Source organism: Ischnura elegans, chromosome 12 (assembly GCF_921293095.1).
Source record: "Ischnura elegans chromosome 12, ioIscEleg1.1, whole genome shotgun sequence".
Lineage (NCBI taxonomy): Eukaryota > Metazoa > Arthropoda > Insecta > Odonata > Coenagrionidae > Ischnura > Ischnura elegans.
The window spans coordinates 63,479,464-63,505,079 of record NC_060257.1 but is presented as its reverse complement, the minus strand read 5'-3'; the positions used below and the strand labels follow the sequence as shown (position 1 = coordinate 63,505,079).

Sequence of the window (25,616 nt, the reverse complement as noted above, 5' to 3'; positions counted from 1 at the left end):
TCTAACAGGCAATCGGGTTCGAATCCCGGCCAAACCGAGTAACTTTTCATGGTGAAAATAATCCGAGGAGTATATAACTTTTCACCATATGATTAACTTCGTAAAAAATTACTTTGGTAAATGAACTTGCAATATGAGTTTGAAAAGCAACGTTATACGACAAAATATACTGCGTCATTAGATATAATTCCTGGAGGCAATTTTATGATGCGTATAGAGCAGTTAATAGAAGTAGAAGGCTCACGTGAGCATAAGGCATGATATTACATTACCCTCCGGCGATTTCTACTGCGCAGTTAGACTGTATGTAGACGATGAAGTCTACTTATGAGCGTTGATGATGGCCCACGAGTACATTCGCAGAACCTCGCCTCAAGGGAACAGAAAGGTCATTTAAGTCGCCATGGATTTCACTGGCGTCTGTTTGGTTTCACGGGCTCTTCGTTCAAGTCTCGTAGACACCAGATATGACTCAGCCGTCTGCAATTTCTCGGCCGACGCGAATGGAATTCTCGCATCAAAGTTTCCTCACTCCAATACCTATAAATTCAACTTAAATGTAGACTGAGGCTCAACAGTTTACGTCCACCAAAATGAGAATGGAGCGAAAGGGTACACATGTGTCACGCCTGTTTGTTTCCTCGCCCACATAAATTACTGAAAGATTCAAGTCTGTGCAAATACACTAAAAACTAACGACTTAAATCGGCTTCAGGTCAATGACCACATGAAAGTACATGAATACTGAAAAGAAAATTTGCTAAATAAACATAGAAGTTTGGATCAGTTAAAACATATGAACAGAGGCAAGGTAACTCTTTCATCACTTAATAAGCATAAAATACAGAATATTTTAAGAAGTCGGACCGTTTAAATTGTTGAATTTCTTTTGACGTAAAGTTAATCCTGTGTGGAAAAAAGAGGGCACGAAAACTAATTAAAAGAGTTGGTTTGAACTCCGAAATTCTTACTAATAAAATTATCATTAGATTTCCTAGCCCGAATACCTAGAAGTAAATGAGTTTCAGATGAAGAATTTTTTTTAAATAGAAAAATTTTCTTCCATTCTGAAGGTTATAACCCTCCGATATTGACGGCCGGCCTTGGTATCGGCGGGGTAAGTACTTGCCAGCCAAACCATGGGTCGCGCGTTCGAGTCCCGCCGGGGTAAGTTATCCTTATCAAGGGCATGGATCAATGAGCACGTTTGATGGCTAGACCCAGATTTAAAGGCTGGTAATAATGCTGTTTTTGGAGGTGAGGATATAAATAATAAAATAAAATAAAGTTATAGTCAGCGAAAATTATTTCAACAACAGCTGAAATCCGTTTAAAAAAAGAGTCCGTTTAAAAAACAATACTAATGAAAAAGCATTTTGGTGTGTGGAACAATTTCACTGCAACGGCTGCAAACGGCAATAAGTATTGATCGAAAAAACTAACGAGGAAAAATATTCATACAGTAATAGACGACGGAGATGGATGAAAAAAATGTAATTGGAACGAGTATGTATCATAAAATTCATAACTGGTGAGCGAAAAGCGCGTACTTTGGCAAAATCAAGCAATGTTTAAGAAGTCGAGGAAGAAGTCTCAGGGGTTGATTATGTGAAATATTTACTTGGTGGAATAAAACAAACTCGCATATTTCGCTTATCAACTTTAATTGTTACACGTCTTGAGTGAAAATGATACAAAGTATCGTAACACAACAATTAAAATTCATGAGTAAAATCTGCAAGTTAGTTTAATTTTCACAAGGGTCAAGAAACGAATTATATGTCATTCCCTCAATTTCAAAATAGGCTGGTCTTGCGGTATGTCATCGACGGACGGCAACAGAAATAGGCTCTCCGAGGTGTATTTTCTGTAATTGTATTTTAAAAGAAGTATTTTTACATACGCCCTAGAGGATTCTTATCTAAGCATACGAAAAATTTTGACTAACGCTAGAACGCGTTTGTGCTTTGCCAAAAGAATGAAATGACGCTTTGAACTACGCTTTCATAATCACGATAAAAATGAAACTTATGCTCATCACTAAACTAATTTTGAGTTAGTCAATGAATGGATGCATTGAAGTCACTAAATGGAGCAAGGTCGCCTCGAATAGTTCGAAAAGGGGATGACTTAAAAAAAATAGGAATATTTTATCTTCATTATGTGTACCCTTGATTTGATATTGGATCTTGTTAGCTATGAGGTAAAACATTATTATATTAACGTTATATAGACGAAAAGTATTTGTTTTCAATTGAAAATTTATTAACCTACCGTCTTAGCAATACACAGTTTTGATACAAAAGAGCTGTGCGTTAAATTCAAATGGATCATTTATTAAATAATTTACTATTTGTGTTTTTACTTCGTTTCAAATAAGGTATTGCTTTTTATATCATTCTTTGAAAATGAGACTGCCAGAAATTCGAATACTAAGCTGATGAAAATTTAAAACAATATTAAGGCATGATTTCAGAGTCACCCATTCAAAATTAACATTCACTACAGAAATAAACTAATTTTTTTTACAAACTTTCGGCTTTCCAGAAAGTTGATTTATAAAAAATACACAGAAAAATAAGCGTTTGCATCCCGAAAGTAACCTAACCAACGATTAAAAAAAATTATCCCCGATTATAGAAGGCCATTAAAAATGCTAATTTACAATAAATCATATGAAATCGCGGAAATTGATCTGTCAATTGAAGCCAAATGCGAACCTCAAGTAGACTTCTTGCACTGATAAGCTCAAATCAAATTTCGGAAAACTCAACATTAAAAATAACTCCATTTAGGCACTATAGGCACCTTTAGGCGCCTCAGGCACGGCTATCCGACATCGCACGAACCTGGAACTTTTTTTATATTTTTTTATCACCAATTTGCACATTTTGAGACCACGAATTCTTAAATTGGATGATTTTTGAAAAAAAAACGCACCGGCCTAATGCAACTCTCAACCTACGACATTATTCACCCAGGAATATTTCACTCAATAGTGCTTCAATAATTTCTAATAAATGAAATCCTTAACATTTCTAAATTCTAAATTATCGTTTGTGAATGAATTCACCAGGTACTGTTTCACAGTAAAATTTTTAATACATGGACTCATGTTTCAACTCTCCTCGAGTCATTATCAAGGGGTTTAGCAGTGGGTATACACCTAGATAATGACTTCAACCTAGTATTTGATGTCTAACGCCCTTATTTTAGGGAAGGAGAGGTGTATTCTACATCTGCCATGGATGCCACCATCAGGGTGTGTGGCATGCGGTGATTCCACACTAGGTATGCAGCACTCATCCTAGCCTTAATCAGAAACGCGCTCGCTTGCCCGACACAAGCCAAGCACAGAGGACAACGATACGGTCAGACCAGAAAGTTGGGGTGCGCTAAGGACACGAACACGCTGCCATTCAAATAAAACTACTAGTATGTAATAGAAAAACGAAAAGTTAGCGGAGTAAGTGATTCATGCATGAGCTGCTACATGCCAAAAAATCATGCATGAGTTATTCGATGCCAAAAATTCATGTAGACACCATTTACAAATACAATAACTTATTAACTATACATGAAGAGCAAATTTTACCTAGCACGATTCAAACTATCCCAGAGCTCAACTATCGCAGGTAGTATGGTCCCTTAATGTACGCTGAAAAAAACGATATTTCACTCTATTGGTTCTACAGCCTATTTCTTAGACACCGTTTCCAATAAAAACATGCGGTCGGCACGAAAGAGTGGTCGACTTAATGTGCCCGATGTCAGACGCAATCAAAGCATCCGCGTGCCCAATAACCTCCATTTAAACATCACCCTTTCGCGCAGGTGGTACAAACGGGAGAGGAGAAAATAAAAATAGATAAACACGCCACTCGAAATGAGAGGTGTGGTCCATCGCCGATGGAGTACAGATGCACGGAAACAGAAGAGGGAAGGGCCAGGGGGTAGACTCTTGAAAAATGGTGGCAATACATCACCCACTACGGTTAACCAATACTCACGTCCGAACCTCAGAGTCTTCCATATCTGAGAGAGATGTACGAAACCTACGAAACAGGCGGAGAAAGCTGCCTTTCAAAAAAAAAAAATTACACCGCCTCAGCCTGCAGCGGCAGCTTGGAGCAATATCTCTGGGGGGGAAGGAAAAACCATTAAGACGTTGCCTAATTCTTTCGACGGAGGGCCTTCAGATGTACTGTCCACTCCCGTAGGGCTCTGTGCCATTCATCTGGACATACTCGGAAAGACGGCTTCGTCTCACGGCAGCGAACTAAGCCAAGAGCGAGGACCATGCAATCGGAACGCAAATACATAAAATGAAAAAAAAACAGCAGAAGGAGAAGTAACGTAAGATCCGATGAATGGAGCTCTCTTAAGCAAAAAACCACTATAGAAAATAACTGAAAATAATAAGCTTGGCACCTTTGAAGTACCTAACAGTCAACCATTATTATGATCAAAGTTATGATTACATACGTGAAAATGTTAATTACTGCAGCATGAATACCTTTATTTAAAATAACCATTAGCCATCTTTAATTATGAATCCAATGTGCACATTAGCTGATTATAATAAGCAAGGTATATTTGAAACACCTGCCTACTCTGTTCTAGATTAAGAAAATGCAAGAGAAAAAACTATCAATTCCAACGGCGCGAAAAAATCTGAATTAACCCCTAACCATACCGTAGGTATGATGCCCTGTGCACAACAACTGATAATAATAACCTTTGAAGCAGGTACTTTTTAAGCATCCATGTACCACATTATCACAATGTGCGTGAAAAAAATTAACGCCTAACGTGAGAATGCATCAGAAATGATCATAAATAACAATTTCAAAGATGTAGTGAGTGTAGCTATCAAGAAATACGGGTTCGCAGGAATTATCTCTCAAGATGTGGAAGATTCTTAGGTCTCTGATCATCAAGGACTCTTTCTATCACTTGGTCGGAAAAAGTTAGTGATGTCTGGTAAAAATTGTCAACTTACATTGGTTTAAAAGATTTGATTATTTTCCAAGTCAGTCAATGTATTCTACGAGAATTTTTTCTTCTAAATCCTGACATTTCGTAAAAAAATACAGAAAACTTTTCTCGATTACATTGATAAACTAGCCTCTTCTGAGCCTGATTGTGAGAGGGACGAGAATAAGGCTGCCTGAAGACACAACGAGGCAACTAAATCTGAATCATTATTTACAAAAATTAACAAAGTATTTATATCAATTTTGTGGAAATTAACGTGACAATACAGCATTGGAATCAATTGCACCTGTAGCTAATTGCTAAAGCTATCTGTAGGTAATTCAAAAAAGATTGTTGGAATTCGAGAAGGTGGATAAAATTTTGCAGAAAACTAAGGCTTCACCGTGAGTGCGAAAATCATCGCCATTTAACCATTGGCGTTTTAAATATTTTCATTGCAATAAAAGGAGATATAAGGAGCGGGTAAGTAGAGTTCATAGAAGTGTGAAATACCTCAGCACATAAGTTATGACATAGCACAGACCGTTCTGCGGGAAATACATATCGATGAAAAATTTAAATATTAAGTACCAATGCAGCGTAGAAACATGATAAAAATTTCAATTAACCATAAAAAATAATTCTTCATCCTTTCCTTCATTCGCTTTACAATATTGCAAACTGAAATAATATTCTAATGGACGTGAATCTAAATATTGCCACAATTCACAAAAATGCAATAACCATACATTGAGGCAAAGACAGGAAGGCAAAAGTGTAAAATTATAATTATCATTTTAAGTGATATTTTCAGCCATATTAATGAATTTACACGTGTTATTTCACTTAAAAATTCATTAATATGTTTGGAATTTATTCTCACTGAACTTCAACAATCATTCTGGCAAAAAGAAAAACATCGTTAATATTCGGTAATTATAATGCGTTAGCATTCTTGTTATAGTTCATTTTTAAACAATAAGAACTTTATCGAAGTCCAAAATATAAATGATTAATACATAAAATTTTAGTAGAATCACTATATTTTTTAAATATCGAACAGATTTTTTGCAATATGCTCAGAAGCCAAAAATTACTGCACCATTAGGACTCTGCCTTAACTTTACGGGCGAATCCCAGAGCTATTCCTGACTATAGGCAAAGTTTAGAGCTTTATGTTTAGGGGGCAGCAATCCTGCCGGGGGTCTAAGGGCTATGGAAAGGACACCCAAGTGAAACGAGGGTCCTCGTGGCTCTAGCGGGACAATTTGTTTATATTAGCCTCTGAAAACAGCATTTCAAGTACTATCTAAGAAAAAACAACACAGATATGTTTTTAAATTACTTAAAAATTTAATTTTTTGTTTTCATTTTACTTCAATGTACTGTTTTCGTACTTTTTTCAGGAAAATTACCATTTAAGTTAGGGATGTCAGGCTCCCTCTGGCCTCCCAAAACTCCTTCCATGTCCTCAACTTCCTGCCGGCTATAATTATTATTCGGGAGGATAATGAGCCTCCTCCCAATTGCGAGCGCTGAGGTCCGAGGCTTCTCCGATTACACAGGAGAGCTCAAGAGCGAGGGCCCGACTGATGTTGACAAACATTTGCAAAGTAGGCAGAGCCACCACACGGGGAGAAGGGGAACCACCGCCCGAGACGTGACATAATGTTTGCACTCCGACCGTGTCGTAATTGATGCACACTTCCCATTTCCCATCGAGAACACATGCCAGGGGTAAAACTCAAACTCACTCGACCACAAGGCAACGAGCTTCGATTTTACAAGCTCTAGCGGGCAGCCCTCCATGCCAAAAAGCAGCACGGATACGTAGGGACGGATACATATTAATGAGGTCGTTTACAACTACATGGGGTCTCGTTAGCCAACTCCAGGGTTTTGAGTAGGAGATGAATTTTCTTGCACACCCTGCAATAGAGGCAGATATCCAGGCTTTTGAAACTTCTGCGAAGGATGCATGTAATCAATGGGACTACACAGAGGTAGTGGCAGAAAAATCTATTTCGATTCAAATCTAAAATCGAGTTTTAATAGCCAAATATCGAGGAAATCGAAATCGAGCCATGATATCGCAAATGATGAGAGAAACTTTTCAATGGGATCACTATTTTTTAAACGCGGAAAAGTTTTTTCGCCTTCGCCCTACCCTTAAATACTGTTTCAGCAATATTACAGCAGGATTAAAACCGAATAAAAGTGAAATGAAATATGAGAACTTCACTTGGCATTAAAATTCCCAAAAATGGCTTGAAAAGAGCCTAAGAATCTATAAACCATAAAAACCACTAACTGACTGATTCATACAAATGTTTGCAGTGAGCGAAACGCGATACGACAAAAAGTCATCGAATCGACCCTCTCTAAAATCGTCTGGAAACCCAAGAAACATTGTCAAAACAATAAATTTTCTTTCTATAAAAATGTTGCCGACTTCCTTAATGCCTCTACTTCTTTGGGGACATTAGGGGAATAAAAAATCTGCACTTAAAAATGTAATTTTTCGAATCTAAGGCACAAGTCTAGAAATCAATTTGCAGGTCGATTAGAGAAATTTTAATTTTGGCAAAATCGCGAAATTTCACCATTTCGTGAATTTTTACATCAACAATGGAGGGAGATAAGGTGCTGCGTCATAGGGTTCAAGAAAAATTGCAACAACTAGCAGAGTGGCCGGAAAAGACCGCAGGCGGTTCATACAATTTTGAAAGGGGTTGATTCAATGACTTTTTGTCGTTTCCCGGCTCGTGCGCCCCAAAAATTTGTATGAAACAGTCAGTGGTCGGAGGTGGATTTTATGCTATGCAGATTCTTACGCTTAGTCGAGAATTTTAATTCAAAATGAGCTTTTGTTTTTGGTTTTACTTTTGTGTCCAGTTGTAATTCTTTAAAATTGTTGTAACAGTGTTTCAAAGTGCGTGGCGTAGAGAAAAATATTTTTCATTATATAAAAAAAATTGGATCTTATCGAAATGTTATGATAAACTTATTCTCGACCCACTATTTTATACTTTGATAAACCTTTTGGTGCTCATAAATAAACTCTGTCAATTCATTACCATATTTAGAGAAAGTCGGTGAGGTTTGGTACTGTAACTCTATCAAAAGCTCCAAAAGCACTGGTCTTTGAATTCAGCGAGCGAAAGCGAGTCTCAGTTTAAATACAGAGGAAACACACACCAAAAATCAAGTACAAAAATGGGCAAGACATTAGTACCAAATCTTACGGACCAAACACCAAAACCACGAATATCACAAAAGAGGATGCATAAGTCAGCGTCGAAATGTGGTGTCATTTTTTGAACGGGTTGATGAAAGTCGCCACTCGCGTCACTGACGACCAAAATGATCCGAATTTCATGGGGAAATAAGGCAAAAATAGGTGTATTAATCGGAATTTGTATACATGTGATGTGACCTATCAAATTAATAACTTTCCAATGCTATTCCTAATCATTACTAACATTTTAATGCAAAATATCGGTAAAAAGTGGACCGCATTGCACTCATTACTGCGCCGCGGACATTTTTGAAAACCAATTAACATCTGACCGAAGTGGCAACAGAAATCAACCTTTCATGGAATGGAATTGGGCCTCCTCTATGCAGTACCCTCGTACAGAGGACACACGTACCGAAAACCATGTACAAAAGTGGGTTATTTATTAGTACCAAATCTTAAGGACGTTTCCCCAAAACATACAGCAAGCATGAATGGATTGAAAAAATGCCATTCACATTTCAACACCTCGCGGAGACGAATAGGTGCAGGGTGGGAAAACACACAAGGTCGCGGGGAGTTCCTCGTAGTGAGGATGTTTCACGGTTCTCGCAAGAGGGTTTATTCGGCAACGAAGGTCACCACCAAGACAAGAAAGGGAAAGCTTTCTCGAGACCCAGTGGGTCAGCGATTTCCAACGGAAGAAAATTATCTGGGATACAACACGAATATTACAATAGAGGAATTTCCAGTTGGCTACTACGTTTGCAGTCACCCAACGCTCATTTACATATGTTCACCAATGTCACCACTCGCGACGATGATCGTAGGGTGATCTGAATTCCACGGGAAAATGAACTATGATTAGGCATTTTAATTGAAATAAATATCCGAAATGATATAACCTATGGAGGGTCATACATTTTTTTCAAAAGAAATAAAGTATTATTTTACCCTGTGAAAAAATCGCTTATCTCAATTATTGGCAAGGAATATCCTCTTTAACATATTTCTGCGTATCCAAATATCGTGTCAGGTAACTCATTAGAAAAATGGGCAGATAAAAATATCGTTGGTACGTGAGCAGGTGTTTTTGTAAGAAACGTATCGATGTACCACTTCAATTCCCTCAAAGACATAAGTAAAAACAACTTGAAAAATACCACACTTGATGTAAATGTAAATTTAAATATTGCCACGAGAAAGATATTTATACTCCAAACTAAGGTTACAACGTATTCTCACGCTGGTGCACACGGAGAATTACTCAAAAATGAACCTCAGATTGACCCAGCCAAAGACAATTTATCGTTGCGCCAATTACAAGAATGATACCTCGAGGCCAAGAAATTAAATTCACTACTTCTAAGAGTATAATGATATTTCAACTTACCGAATGATGTAGCTAATTTGTACGCCGAATCCGCTGAGATCTGAGGAACGAGTTCATAGCTGAAAAAAAAGAGAGCGAAGCATGAGAGGAATGTAACATTAAACCACCTTTTCATTCAGTTATCACTGCACCTAGGTTCGCTTAAAAACTCACCTGCGTATGCCTGGCTGAGTTTATCAAGGAACTAGGTACACTAAATCTTAATCGTTAAAATTTTACTTATTTTTTGGGATCGGGGAATGTTCAATAAGATAAATTTCAATTAAATTTCTAGAAAAATAAATCTAAATAAAAAAATCGCAATTAGGAACATTTATAGTACCAAATAACTCACTTTGAAATGTTTTTTTTCAATTATTTTTAAAATTATTAATTTAAATTTTTTTGTGGTATATACAAAGCTAGTCATTTCGTACTACATATAAGTGGTTCCACCCGGTTTGAACACTTGATACATAAAAATATATATCCTATTTATCCAAATTATTACACTTACGAACCCAATTTAGTTACTTATATTATTATTGGTAAAATCTTTGTAAGCCACTGATTTCATTGATAACTTGGGTCACATTTTCTTTGAATATATCGAACTTATTGTAGATATTGAGTTCATAGATTTAAAATAACCAATTATAACATCAAAATCTATACCCACTATATAAAATTCATAACCAACTATACCGTTAACAGGTCGTGCTTATTTTAGGAGATACTAAATTCACGTTTCGAAACATAAATACGCACAAATATTTCCGTGAAATATCCTAGATATCAGAAACGACAAAGCCATCAAAAAAGGGGTAACACCGATGCACGGAAAAAAGGCATTGCAGGGGATTCCTTTATTTTAAGGAGCATGAGTAGCCGGATGTACTGAGGAATCACATGATTAACTCACCCAACGAAATTGCATCATTCTACGTCATTTCAAATGCGATGACTCAGGACGTCGAAGTCTTGAGCCCGTGTACACTCGGAAACTGAACTCAGATCAATACCTGAGGACGTAAATAAAATATTGTGAAAAGCATTAAAAATAAGCTACTGACTGACATTACTTAGCAAATCCGAAGAGGAGTTTTGCTCAGATTATGAGAAAAATTTTCCACGCTAACAACCACCCTTTGGCAGTAGGGATCATCGGAGGAAAAAAGTAAATAGATTGCAAAGCAGACGGATTTAAGATGTCGAAATTTCCTCGACGTATTTAGATAGTAAAAGTTTCTCAATTAAAAAGACTGTAGAGCAGAGGGATTTTAGATATATTTAGTTCGTCGTAGTACTTGAGATAGTTACAGTTATGCAATTCTTGAAATTAATAGCGGCACTCGCAGTGACGACTGATTGCATCTTTCTCAGTTCATGTAATTTTCTCTGAATTTCAAATGAAATTTTGAATATCACTCTTGAGTTTTTAGTGACCTTTCTTAAGGCCTGGTTACACGGTACATTAACACGTACAAGTTAATGTACGTTTGCGTGAATGATTTTGGCGGACCGGAACGGAACATGTACGAATGCATGAACCAAATTAGAACAGGATCTATTTTCTGTGCATGCATTCACACAAGTTGGGTGGTTACACGGTGCATTTTGGCGTTCATTCTCGCGTTCATACAGTTAGACATTAACCCGTACGTGTTAATGTATCGTGTAACCAGGCATTTATACTCGGTGAACCTTATACTTGATTCTGACCTTATATGGATCGAGTTTTAGCATCCAATATAGGTTTTAAGCTATAGTGTCATGATGCAAAGAGCAATGTATGCTTGGTGGCAATTCACTGCACAAATAAGCACGTGTCACTCCAGACATGCGAACGTATTATTTTTATCGTAACATTTTTTGGTAACCGTGGAACGTACGTATTGCATGATGAAATTTGAGCGTACAAGGAAGAGCTAGCGTGCAAAGTAGAGCTGCCAGGTACGTGAAAAGTCGTTGCGATAGTCTTGTTAGTGTAACTAACCTCTTAGATAAACTCGGATGGGAATCTCTGTCAGACCGTATATTGAGAAATGACTAAACCTTTTAGATAAATTCAACAGCAGCGTCTTTTCTAACGAACTTAGCCATACCTTACGAACGCCAAATTGCTTCGGAAGACCAGCTTATAAAAACAAAATAAAAGGGATAGACAGTAGAACACACAGATTCGGAATATCTTTTTTCCACGATCAATAAGAGATTATAACGGCAGCGTTAGAACTCACAAATAGATTAGATTACTTGCGGTGTAGCCTACTAACTTATGCACACCTTAATGCATGTTTCTGAATTTTATTATTATTTTTAACAGCATGTAGTAGTATAAATTGTTAGAATGCGTAACGTTATTTGGACCGTGTGGTGAGCATATGGGAATCCAATTGCATGCTGGTGATTGATTACCCCCTGCCAAACACCCTAAAGGGGGCTCGCAGGGTATTACGTAGATGTAGAAGTAGATGGATGGAGAATATTGGAAACACCTGCAAAATAATCCACGGCATTATGTAGATGTCTCAGTGTCGTCAGATTTTTCATATTAAATACCACATGCGGATGAATGAAGAACTTTGATATTGGACCATCGGCGAATATATACAATTCGCGGATAAAATTTGGAATATAACTACTAAATACGGCGAGCCTGCCAAAGCTACATAATTTTGATGCATAAGGACTCGAAACCGACGAATGAGACTTTCGAATAATATTGGCACAGTATGAGAAATAGTCGCAAGTTTTCATTTCAAAACTCGATTTTACAACACTATGTTTATTTTGAAGAATTAATCAATCTTGTATATTTTTTCCGCCAAATTTTTAGAAATTTGTGACTATTGTCAGCGAACAGCACCCATTCGAAAAAAATAACTGCAGTAGAGAGCTGATTAGTTTGGATTAGGACTTCACATCGAAGCTTTTTTCGAAGGCGTCCATCAGCGATTGTAATTCCTCATTAATCGTGCGAATACTGGGCTTCGTTGAGGGGTAAGAATTTTCGTTCATCGCAAGATTCAATTTTACAATAACACAGGATAAAAAGTTACGAGACAACAAATGACGGATCAAGCAAAGCCTCTGCTAACAAAAGCATCAAGGATGGCATACGTGCATCCAATGCACTCACTAGCAAGAATGCAAGCACTAGAGAGGATTAAGGTCGCTATCCTACGTAAAGCGGATCAAAACTATTCGGTACACCGGAGGGTAAGTATATAACCTATAAACATAGCAAAGATTCAAGAGGATCAAGGACGCCAATAACCCAATATCCATGAAGCATTCCCCTTCAAAAGCAACATATACCCTCCTATGCTCCGGTACATAGTAGGGATTTAAAAAATCACCCGTAATTTTCAAGTTCCTCAAAATATTTTCTCTCATACATCTCAAGTCAAACATCATCCCCTTATGGGAGCACCTGATTGGGATCTATAGAAGAAAATCGGAAGACATCAACACATCGTCGAAATTCAAAATAACCATACATTGAATGGCTGTAATTAATTCTAGCGTTGATAAACACGTGACGATCACGTTAATGATTAAAATTTCTCAGATACGGACTTCCTTCATACACCACTGCTAAAGAATCTTATCTACGATTCGATCGATAGATTTTTCTTCCTCATAGGAAAATCTACTAGAATTGGTAGAAAATTAATTGCGTATGCTTGGTTTCGCTAATAGTAGGGCCCGCCCGCCTTTGTGACGGTGCGGGACTCCTCGTCCCCTCCCTTCCTCCCCCATCCTTTCCCTGGAGGTGTCGTCGGGCTCTCATCGCGGCGATGCCTCCAATCCTTTTTCCTTCCTCTGACCTCCCCCTCTCGAGAGACACGGGCGTATAAGTCACTGACTTGGTTCCCGGTCCTCGAGAGTGTAACCTTTGCGGGGCCCGCCCTGGGACCCCCGAATCCATTGCTAAAGAATCTACCTTCTGTGACAAAAACTCTAGGATTTTAAGGTGGAAAAATTATTTGAGAAGACTGGCAATCGAAATCGAATCTCGGGTATTTAGAAACTGCATTATTTGCATAACCGCGGGTTTGGGAGGCCCAGGTCCGAATTGCGGTCAAGGCAAATATTTTTACACCGAGGAATTTTTGCATTACATAATCACTTACGGGGGACTCCGTTAAAGTACGCCGCTGGCTACACTGCAGTTATTTCCTTGAATAAAAACTCTTAGGACTTGAAAGAACTATGTCACTTCTAAACAAGAATAATGAGCAATGAATGAAGCAAGAAATAAATATTCATTACAAAAGCCCAGGAAAAGAAGGCTTCCCATGAAAGAAGAATCTATTAACAGCTAAGAATAAAAGAGTAGAATAAGTAAAAAAATTCAACAGAACCAACTGGAGCATATTTCTAAACTTAATTGAGGCATGGGCTCTGACAGCAGTAAAAGAACCCATGGCGGAAGTAATCGATATGATGTGCCGCAGAAGAACGGGAAAGAGGATAGGTCTTTAGAAAAACTAAGAAGATGACTCAGCAACTTAGTTGGCCTCATCACGAGACACGATGGTCTCATGAAGACAGCATAATCGAAGGAAAACTAGACGGAAACACTGACAAAGATACACGCTGGTATGAGATACAAGGATCAAATTGACGATACATGATAAAATAATATATTCATATGCAAAGGTTTTCCGATAAGGAACTTGTGAGAGCTGCGTCAAGCCAACCCTAAGCTCGTAGACCAAAGGAAATGATGTCACGAGGTACTTCACAAACCTATTTTCACAATTACGGAAATCGGTTAAGATGTCATCCTCGACAGCAGTCAACAGTTGGTGCAAAAATAATCTTGAGTGAATGTAAGAATATGACTATTTTTGGGGATTTTTGACCTTTCTCCTTCGTGGTAAATATTTTGTTTCTTTTTAAACTTTATTACCAACAGTTCACAAATTTTTCGTTTCTATTTATGAGCACTTATTTTACTGATTTGAGTGGTAAGCAGTGATGAGCTCGGTGAGAGCTCACACAACCTGCACAAATGAATAATATTAATTTTATTATTGTTTTAAAGAAATGAAGAGCACATTATGCTTATATCATGTGTCATGATGATGATCAGCGACCCGCTACCAAGTACCTTAAAGATGTCCCACCGAGAAGTATGTAGATGAACAACGAAGGCATAGAATTCGTTGTCTCGGGCGTGACTTCGTGGAATCGACTTAACACAATGAAATGAAAAAAATTACTCTTCCACATAAATTTAACGCCGTACGACCTACTATCGGCGCAAAAAAGGTATAACGCTGACTTATAAGCATTTGTATAATCGTAGTTTTGTTAGACTGCATTGCCGCGTGGCGATCAACGTCTTTTTGGTATATTTAAAAAAAGAGGAGCGATATGAACATTTCCCTGCATGAAAAGTTTAGAAATATTTTTTACATATAGCATACGTAACTTTGATATTTTGTTTCTCTTATACACCACGGAAATTGAAATCTACTTTTTGACCATTAAAAAAAATCGAAGAATAGGTAAAATTTAATTTTAAAAAGCTATTTGCAATGCGAAAATATTTTTCTCTCTATAAAGAATACACTGAAATGCACCAATCAAATCTTTCCCGTAACGAGAGAGAGAAGACGACCGTTTCTCGGTTTTCATAGTTTTTCGCGTATTCTTCTTCACTCTTTCGACCGTACAAGCTAAAAGTTTACGTTTAAACAATTTTTGATGATTCATTGTTGCATACGAATAAACAACGAGTAAAAAGATATATGACACGACCCTATGGAGCTTCGGCAGGATTTTATACAAATGTTTTAAGTTCAGCGTTCTACCTTTTTTTATAATAGAATTCGACATTGATGACGTGCCATGTCGAAATCTAGGTCGTACAGTATTACTTTTACGTGGAAATATAAAGATTTTTTACAATGCATAAACGAACATGCAACGAGAACATTTTCAAAAATAAAAAAAATGTTTTTTTTGGTAGACTTTTTTCCCCAAGCCTAAGAATGATAACAAGGTTCGGGGTTTCCATTCAATAAGAGCCGATGGGGTGTGGCAAGGAGGTAGTTAAACTTGGTACTTCGGAGTGCAGCCGCCCATATCGATCCATGCGTAGCACTCTCCTTCCTTCTCCCATGCCTCGACGGCGGACTTCCTTCGACGCCGGCCCCAGACGGACGCTCTTCCCGAGGACGTAATCCTCTCCACTCCGCCGAACGACTTCATCACCGTCTTCCCACCTTCAAAATCGATTCCTGTGAATTTGTCCGAAGGCAGGGACACCAAATGTCATTCTACACTAAAAGGACCAGACCCGTCATTTCGAAGGGTAACCTATACTTAATCATATTGCATAGAATGTTTTATCTGTCGCATTCATTTTTTACGACTTTAATCAATTTTTTATGGCATCCGTTATAATATAATCTAATTTTTTAAATACATAAATAGAATTTTACTCCTTGTCTACCTTGAAAGACTAACGTCCGTCAAAATGACGGTTTTTGAAATTTTATTTTTAACGGGAACACGTGTTTCATTCAGCTACCCATTCAGCAAGGTTGCGGAACCCCTTTCATTTAACTCAGCAAATGATGTAGTACTTGGTAATTTTGGGTAGAAATATTACCAGTGGATCACTCTAAAGGCGGCTCGCATGGTATCATGCACATAAAGACGTTTACAGATTTCTCTCTGATGAAATCGGACCGCATCAATACAATCGCTCTATGGGGTTTATATAAATGATCCTTTCGGCGTCGGTAAAAGAGACGTGCCAAATAAAGGAAAATCGGACTCCTATTGCTAGTTCCATCCCTGAAATATCTATCAATTGGTCATTTTTAAGTGATAATTGGAGCTTTCCCGTGAATGAAAAAGACCGAAAAAAACTATCGTAAGATCTAACCTATCCCTCCTTTCAACCTAAGATCAGCATGGCACGCAAATCACCGCGGTCGATGCTCTCATGAATTCAACTAAAATTCGACGGGAGAGAGGGAAAACATACAAGTGTCAGGCAGGGAGGGCTGGATTTAAGATTTTACAGCAGGCCGTTTGAACATCCAGGCGCCATATCGCTTGATTCCGAGGCGTTTATTGAGAAAGAGCATGAAGGAAACCAGATCTATCGATAAAAAAGAGAAGTACGTGACAAAGCGGAGGTTCTGCATTAGTGTAAGTCTTTACGTTATTTTCTACAGGGCATATAATTATATTTTGTATGATGTTGGGCACGATATCGTGGAAGTTCTTTTAGGCATTGCAATATTTCCACAGAGTTTTATTATGACACTAAGCGTTTCGTCGTTACAAACAACATGTACACTAGATAATGTTGTTTGTAACGACGAAACGCGTCGTGTCATAATAAAACTCACTGGAAATATTGCAATGTCGAATTTTACTAATACATAAAGTATATCCAATATATAACAACTTCTGTATCTTACAGAAATCTGCTATATTTTTATGATTTGTGTCACTTAGGTAGGGCATAGCTTTCCTCCACAAATTAAAGTTTTATACTCCACAATTCAACCAAAGGTACCAGAAAACCTTCTTCGTTCCATTTGTAAAATCAAAATATTGTTGCAACTCACTACTCATAAGAATGTGCAGGAAATACAAACCTGTATGTGAACAGTTCGATTTATCTTGGGATAAAATTGTATTTATATCTCAGATAAGTATCATAATTAAGAATTAGCGTTATAATGGCCGGCAAACTATACTTTGCTGTATGTTATTTAATATTTTCTTTGGAAGAATATTGTAATATGGTTGAAAATAAGAGTGCATTTATACCCTATTTTTATGTTCTTTGATATTTCTTTTGTAAAAATGTTTTTCTAATGTAATAAGTTTTTTCGAAATAATCATTGGAATTTTTAATCTTTATATTGAAAAATATTTTCCCATGGGTAATTGGGAAAACATAAAAATAAATAAATAAAGAATATTGTGATGATATACGTGAAATATTAATTATTCGCTGCAAAGGATGGCACTGGAAGCTGCTCAAAGTCCACTAATGGGTGGTCGAATTCTCAGGTAAATTAGCTTAAAAGAGACCAATGAACTCACTTCATGCGCGCATTTAAAAACACAAAAGATTTCGGTCTCTTTAAGGATTCGATTCAGATAATTGCCTGAACACGTCGACACCGGTTAAGTTTCAAATAAATGATTAGCAACGGAAAAAAGAATTGTTTTATTTGAAACACGCGTCTATTCAAAAAAGTGAACTCGCCGACCATTTCTTAATGCAGTCAGTTACCGAAGACCCAAACATTGGAGTTTAATACACTAATTCAGAAAGCGAACCTTGAGTGAAAACTAAAGAGATTCACTTACACTTAAAGCACTCAGTAATGCATAAATATTACATTAAAATCGCATATTATCGTAATAAACAAAACAAATAATCCGAGAAGTTGCCACGTAAACGATGAAACCACCAATTACATCAACACATGTTCGCAAGATTGCGAAGAAAACAAACAATTTCAAGTCATCCATTGTAAATAATGCAGGAAGGCTAGCATGGGAAAAGAACCTGTCATTAATTTACCCATCCTAATAACCACATCAATTACCGAAGACCCAAAAATTGCAGTTTAATTCACTAATTCAGAAAACGTACCATAATTGAAAACTATAGAGATTCACTTACACTGCAAGCACTCTGTAGAGCATATATATTCAATTAAAATCACATATTATCGTAATAAACATAATGACGCTTTTTGAAATTTTATTTTTAACGATAACGCGTATTTTATTTTCAGCTACCTAATCGCACGAGCCATTGCGGAAGCACATGCATTTAACTCAGCAAATGATGTAGTGCTTCGAAATGTTGGGTTCAAATATTACCAGTCGATCACTCTAAAGGGGGCTCGCATGGTATCATATACATAAAAATGTTAACAGATTTCTCTCTAATGAAATCGGTTCGGTAACTTCGGTAATAGAAGTATCTTCTAATTATCACTACTGCATTTCCTACTCAAGGTTATAACCGCGGGATGGTCAGCGGAATGGATGGTATGGATTATACATGATTATATGGAGAAATCCAAAACATTTATGTAATGTACGAAAATTCCACAATCATTGGACCAGGATTCGAAGCCGGACCTCTCGAATTCGCGCCAAGTGTTCCACCACTTGAGAAAACCACGGCATCTTCTTCCCCTGCGGAGTTTTGTAAGCTTAAGAGAATAAGATGGTTTATGCCGTGAGATATACAATGCAACAGGACAGCATGTTTGCGCGCACGACGCTATGTCCCGAGGGTGATGACAGAACTCAGCACGCTGGGGCGTTCACCATAGACATTATTCAAGGAGATAACCGCGGTGAACCTACTAAGGAGTCACCCCCAAGCACACAAGTGCGAAAATTCTTAGTGCAGCTTCAAAATTGACACCTACATCATTCTGGATATACTAACCAATTTTCCCCGAGGAAACAGGAGGAAGACTACATTTTCCTGGTTCTTATCATAACTTCACCGCATTGACGCGACGCAGGCGCGCTATAGCTGTCCCCGTAAACCAAGTTCACCCAAACCAGCCAGTTTACAAAATTATTATTTATTGTGCGCATTTTTTTGTGATGTATGAGTAATGTTGCGTTTGTGTGAGCAGAAACTTAAAACTAATAGTTGTGTTAAACATTAAGAGAAAAAAACATTGATCATTCAAAGACAGGTTTTAAACTATCTTTTATATAAGGATTTTTTATCTCATTTTTGAACATTTTATTTATTTATTTTTCAATTTTAATTTTATTTTTTCAATTGCAATTAGCAGTTTTCTTTATTTTGTGCTCATGTTTTCTTGACTTTTAAAAAAATAAGGAAATAAAATATATTGCAACAATAAAGCGATTAATGTATAAATTATTTATTTACTGATTCTAAAAGAAGTAAAGACGTAGAAAAGACTCATGGACAAGTAATTTTCTGAGGAAATTTATCGGAATTGCTGAGTCATAATTCCAGATGTTTGTTAGTAGCGTGTTCTTGGTTGCCCCGTGCCTGAACTAGAAGTTTTTGACTGCATTGCTTCACTTTAAGAACATAATACAATCTATTACGGAGTATTAATTCAGGTATTCAGCTGTTTTCTTACTCACTCAGTGATAAAACCGTAAGGTTGGTTAGGTTAGGTGAGGGTAGAGCTCACCCCGGACTAGACCGCATGCAAGTTCATTCCACACAATCAGAGTACATAGTGGGGCCAGTTCCTTTCCCTGGGACACCTCGCTCTCAGGGGATTTTGTTTGAAGGCTTGACCCGGGATTTAAACCCGGGACATCTCGGTCAGCCACCAGGGTCTCGTTCAACCTCTATGCCACCACATTACCCCTTCAAGTCAACTAAATAGCATAAAAGTTGCAAATTTAAGTTGATATTCAGATATCCATATTCATCATATCAGATTTGATGGCTTTAGGAGGAGAAAAGTATTCAAGGTTTACGCATGGTGGCACAATTTTATTAATGACGACCTCCAATGTCATCACAAATACTGTCGCAAAAAAAAAACAATTATATCCAAATGTGAAAGAGAAAATATTACAGTACAGAAATTTGACGGCGGAATACAGAATATTTCCATCCAAAAATCATAGGCCATCGAGGCAGTTGGTCCCAACAATACGTCACACCAATTATATACGAGGGCTGTTTTTTTCAACCTCCTATGGATCACGAACGGAAGAACCAAATCACACTTTGAGGACCTCTGTTTTAAGGAGTATGGATCGATTCTTCACCCAGGCTGTTGATGGAGGCTTCCGTTGAGTGGTAACGTAGAGCACCTACGTTTCCGGGTTGTCCTCCCAGTCGTTTCATCTCCGCGACGACAGTTTCTCCGGGATTGCAGCAGTCGTCTTCCGGGCTGTACCTATAGACGCCTGCTGCAACGCCGGCAAAACTGTCGTCACGAAGATGATTCGACGGGGAGGACAACCCGAAAACTTAGCTGCGCCTACTTCACCCAGGACTCCAGCCCGGGGCCCTTCGGTCAGTAACCTAGCACTTTACCCACTGTGTCACCATGCTCCCATACAGTTTTATGATGCTTTGAATACGTTCCATGGATATGTATCTCAACTGCTATAATATATTAATAATAAAGATTTCTGTAGAGGGGCTAAAGTTGAACACAATAAAAACCCCATAGTACTATATGACACAAGTGAATTTATATACGAAGGGCGTTTTTTTTAAGCTCCGATGGACCACGAATAGAAGACGAAATGATTGATTAAGAATTATTTCATAGCTAAATATTGAGCACACTTGTGGTATCTTTTCGACAAAATCGCATCGGCGCGCCGACCAATTCCTCAATCGCCGCGGCGATTGAGGAATTGGTCGAGCCTGTGGACAAGCTTTACTATACCTTCTTCATAGGATATTGAAGCCGATGGCTTCCAATGAATTTTGACTTTACCCTGAAGCTCATCGCTCGTTTGAAAACGCTTACCACCTAGCCATATAATCATTACCGCGTAAAGATGGAAGTCACACGGCACTAGGTCGGCATTGCACGGCGGGTGATCGAAAATGTCCCATTGAAATTGCTCAAGAGTGGCGCAGCGAGGGGGGGGGTTTGGGGGATAAACCCCCCCCCCAGAGGTCAGAGAAATTTTTAAGTTTAATCCATTTTACTTTATTGGACTGATATTACTAATAGAATAGTGTAAGGATTTATAAAATGTCCCTCACATAGCCGTAAAACTCACCATTTTGAACCTTTTATCTTAAAATTCCCAAGTTATTAATCTTGCACCTACTGCTTATCCTGGTGGGTATTCCAAACCCCCACACACCCCGGTATTAGTTGCACCTAAACCCCCCCAGCCTTAATTCCTAGCTGCGCCCCTGGCTCAAGGAGCAGTTGGGCTGCATCAGCGCCGAGATGACGGACGTTGCCATGGATCAGAACACTTACAGAAGTCATCAAGTCTCTTCTTTTGTTTTAAATGGGAGTGGACGTAATGTTTCACACTCTAGACACAGTGCATCAAGAAATTCTCTTTTATCGGCATAAAGGTCAAGATATGTCAATGCCGAACCCATTAGGCGAATTTTCTGGCTATCGCTCCGCAGTACGCACTCGGCGGGAGAATCAATTGAGGCAGTGTAGTTAATGAGATTGCTACGAACCTTAAGCTAACAACTTACGGTCAGAAATGACTTGAGCGTATGGTACGGAGTAGGCGCAGTTGCCCTATCTGCGCAGTACCCGCCCGTCGCTTGTATGTTGTTTTTGTTGAGCCATCTACAGAACATATACACAATACTCTATGAGCCACCTCTAGGGTGTTTGGCATGGAGGACTTGCGTCGCTAGCGGCCAAGGCCGATCTCCTCATATGTAGCTCCTCATGAAAGATTTATAATGCTGGGACCTCAGAGAAAATATATACGAGAGAGCTCGTTAACTTCTGTGAATGGGAAAAAGATATAAATGGTAAAATCCGAGATCACGTGATGGATTTGACTGAATACACATAATTTGAATGAATACACATGTTAAATTTCTTTTCGCGAGTAAGATAAGTATAACGATTTTGATCAAATATTTATCGGAGTTAATAGTTACATATCGATGGCTAAGTTCCACAAACGTATCTCGAAATTTGGCAGGTTTGAGTTGATACTGCTAATACTGTTAATTAAAAATAAAACTCAAGCAAAAAACAAATCTTTGTTTGCAAAATGTATGCTTTTTTTTAGTTTCATGTATTTTTGGTTTTTAATTTCAATTAAAATTATTTAAAATTAAAAAAAAAATCTTTTTTTGCTGTCCTGAAAAAATGCTATTTTTGAGATACGTGTTATTAGAACTCAGCCATCGATTTGTAAATATTAACAACCATATTTGTTTGCATTTTTACATAATAATAGGGCAGTTGGAATAAATATTTTAGCCTTGACTTTTGGTAAATACGCATTCGTCATACTCACATTTGCAGACATATTTTTTCTCTGAGGTTGGAGCCTATATTTTTCCCCAGCAACTAGCCAAGGCTCACCGTTTATACGATCGATAAAAAAAAACAAGCGTTCATAATATCAATTTTTTGTAGGTCTCGACTCGACACAAAAATGACAACTATTTCCCGGCGGTATTATTTCAACGCTTGGTTACGCTGTATTGGTGTGGAATGGGGTCATACAGGAGAGAAGGGAAAAGGCAAAACGACGGACCAACTCGCAAACCTCGTAAACCCCATAATCTCGAATGTCACAGGTATGCGTTTCCATCGACCACGCTTTCGTGGAATCAAATTAGGTAAGCGAAAATCCCAAGCTACGAGTGCATGACGAATCCATGATGGCACAACTCTCGAAAAATCGTTACGGGGATGTCAGAAAAACGTTCGATACAGATATTTCATAGACTACTAAGTTGCAAGCATTGCCAGAGCAAGGCGAAGAAACAAAGTAAGTTGATAAGGGGCTAAGGTCGCGTCTACGCGATTCAAATTAAATACTTTTCAGATGCGTCATTGAAAAAGTTAAGTCAGCATAGACGATATCCATCGAGGTTGAAAGGCAAAATTAGGGTTCACAGAGCGTGGATTACTCAATCCTATTATGTTAAGTATTTTACAGGTATCTAGTTATAGTCTTTTACGGGTATCTATCAAGGTTAAGCAAGCATTTACAGGTATTTAGCAAGAGCATTTTGAAGTAATTTATGTGATCTGATATCAATTACATCATCCATTCAATTGCTTACATCTCAAAAAGTAGCCTGGAGACAAACCTCATTTATATATTATTATCACGATTCATAACGTACAAATAAAATATTGGCTAAGTACATTTTAGATGTTGGTACGTATAGCAATGAATCGGCGAAGCAACGGAAGATCATGAATCTAATGAAATGCATATAATCACTGGTATTGCGAATAATTTAGGATTATGCCTGGAATGGATCTCTAGCTTAAAAATTAGAGAGAGCACGTGTTTCTGTGGCTTGTCAATGTGTAATAAGCAAATTGTACAACAGGATCGATCAAATAAAAGAATACAATGATGAACCAACATTCCTAGAAATTAATTTTAATGAGCTAAGTAAGAACTCAAAGATATTTCACGACCACATTTCGAATAAATTGAAGAAATGAGTATCTCGAATGATCGAATCCGTTACCCTCAGAAATCAAAGTATATACTTAATTGATATTCTATCATAAAAGGAAATACCCATTATGTTCTTGCAAATGTGGCTAACTATATCGGATCTGCCTAAATGTAGCAATACCCTGCTATTTTCCAACCAAACATTTTCCGAAAATTGATCTTGAAATTAAATTACGCATTATAAAATTTCAATCTTGGTAACAATACCCGCTGAATCGTAACAATTTTTTTTTCAATGACAACCTAACCTTAAGAACTTTATCATTTCACAGGACAATGTATTGATAAAATTTGGGTACCTTATCATATTGGGTTTGAACGCTTGATCGATTACTGACAAGCACAAGACTCAAAATGCGGTAATTTAATCAAAATAGCACTCTTACTTAATCTGATAAAAAAAAATTATCTTCAAAAAATGTGCCCCTTATGAACCTTATTTTGGACTCCATAAAGCTAATGAAAACTAACTATATATTTAAAAAAAAAGGCTGATACTTAGATCCGACAGAATATTTTTATTTAAAAAACTAGGTTTCAAATCGTTTCAAGTCATTATCAATATCCTTTCTCCTACTTAATTTGATGTTAACATTATTGACAAAGAACACAGAGGTTCTTCAACTCCCGCATTTACAATTTCCTTACTGTGAGTATGGTATATCGGTAGGTAGATAGACGACACTTTTTGTAGATCAAGGAATTCTTTATTGGAGAAAATAACGTACTCTGTAAATACAATAAAGATCAAGAAGCAGATCACTAATCACCTAGTTTAATGCATAAATTATCAGTGCACTAAATACTATTTTTTGTATAAATATTCTGTGCACGTAACTATTCATTTAAAATGAAACAGTTGATATTGATGCGATTATTTTTCTCTTTGAATCTACGTAACCGTTCAAAGGGACAGCAATTCCTAGAGTTTAAATTAATGCATCAATCTATAAATTTGCAAATATTTCTGCATTATGCACTATTTATTGTGTAAATATTTTGTGTATGTATTCATTTAAAATGAGACTGTTTACTTTTCATTTTTACTTCACAATGTAAAAATTCTGAAATGCCTAGTAAAGAGTAAACCTACATACTCAATGAATTCGGGTGTAACTGGGTGGAACTGCATTCTTATGTAAAATAAAAACATTTCCTAAGTTCTTCATAACGCAATTAAAAATACTCAATAGAGTTTTACCATCTCCATCGGTATTTTAAAAGATTAGCTATGTGAAGTTTAAAGCTAGGCTAGTAAGTTAGAAACTGACCACGGAACAATATTAAGTGATTTTTAGAACAAATATTGTAATTTTAATTATCCTTTAATGGAAGCATGAAAAGGTATGTGAATGTACTTTATAACACATAGTATTGTAAGTAATTGAAAAAAGCTGAATTCAGGGTTGCAATAAATACCCCTGATTGCACTCAACCCTCGATAATGTCAGAGAAATACAAGTGCCCCAGCACGTGCAGTTCTGGGGGTATCTTTTCTGTGGCTTTCGTTCGCCGATCGCAAAACAACGTAAGACAAACAAACACCAAATCGGATACACATTCTCCGAAAAGGGTATAAACGGAAAAAATGGGAAAGAAAAGAAGACTCAGGTGTCAAAGTCATTTAGAAGCACCTCAACTTCCTAAAGAGATTTCCCGAGGAACTTACAAAGAAATGTGTATGGCGCAAAAACATTTCCCAGCCTTCACAATGACATCTAGCGCGCAACATAGACATGAGTTGAATACAAATACTGTAGGAATATCTGCAGTATTCGTATTCAATTTTACTCTGGTTTGGTTCTCAGTAATGTTGGCAAATTCATAAATGTGTAAACTTTTTTAAATGAT

General features: G+C 37.4%; 1 protein-coding gene across 1 annotated transcript in view; it reads right to left on the bottom strand.

Annotated features, from left to right (window-relative positions):
* LOC124168837 (3-hydroxy-3-methylglutaryl-coenzyme A reductase) overlaps positions 1-9,676 on the bottom strand; it is a 210,303-nt gene extending 200,627 nt beyond the window's left edge. The window contains exon 1 of the mRNA XM_046547173.1: positions 9,609-9,676. The gene's annotated coding sequence lies outside the window, so the exon portion shown is untranslated. The remainder of the gene's footprint in view (positions 1-9,608) is intronic.
* Between the last annotated feature and the right edge of the window lie 15,940 nt (positions 9,677-25,616).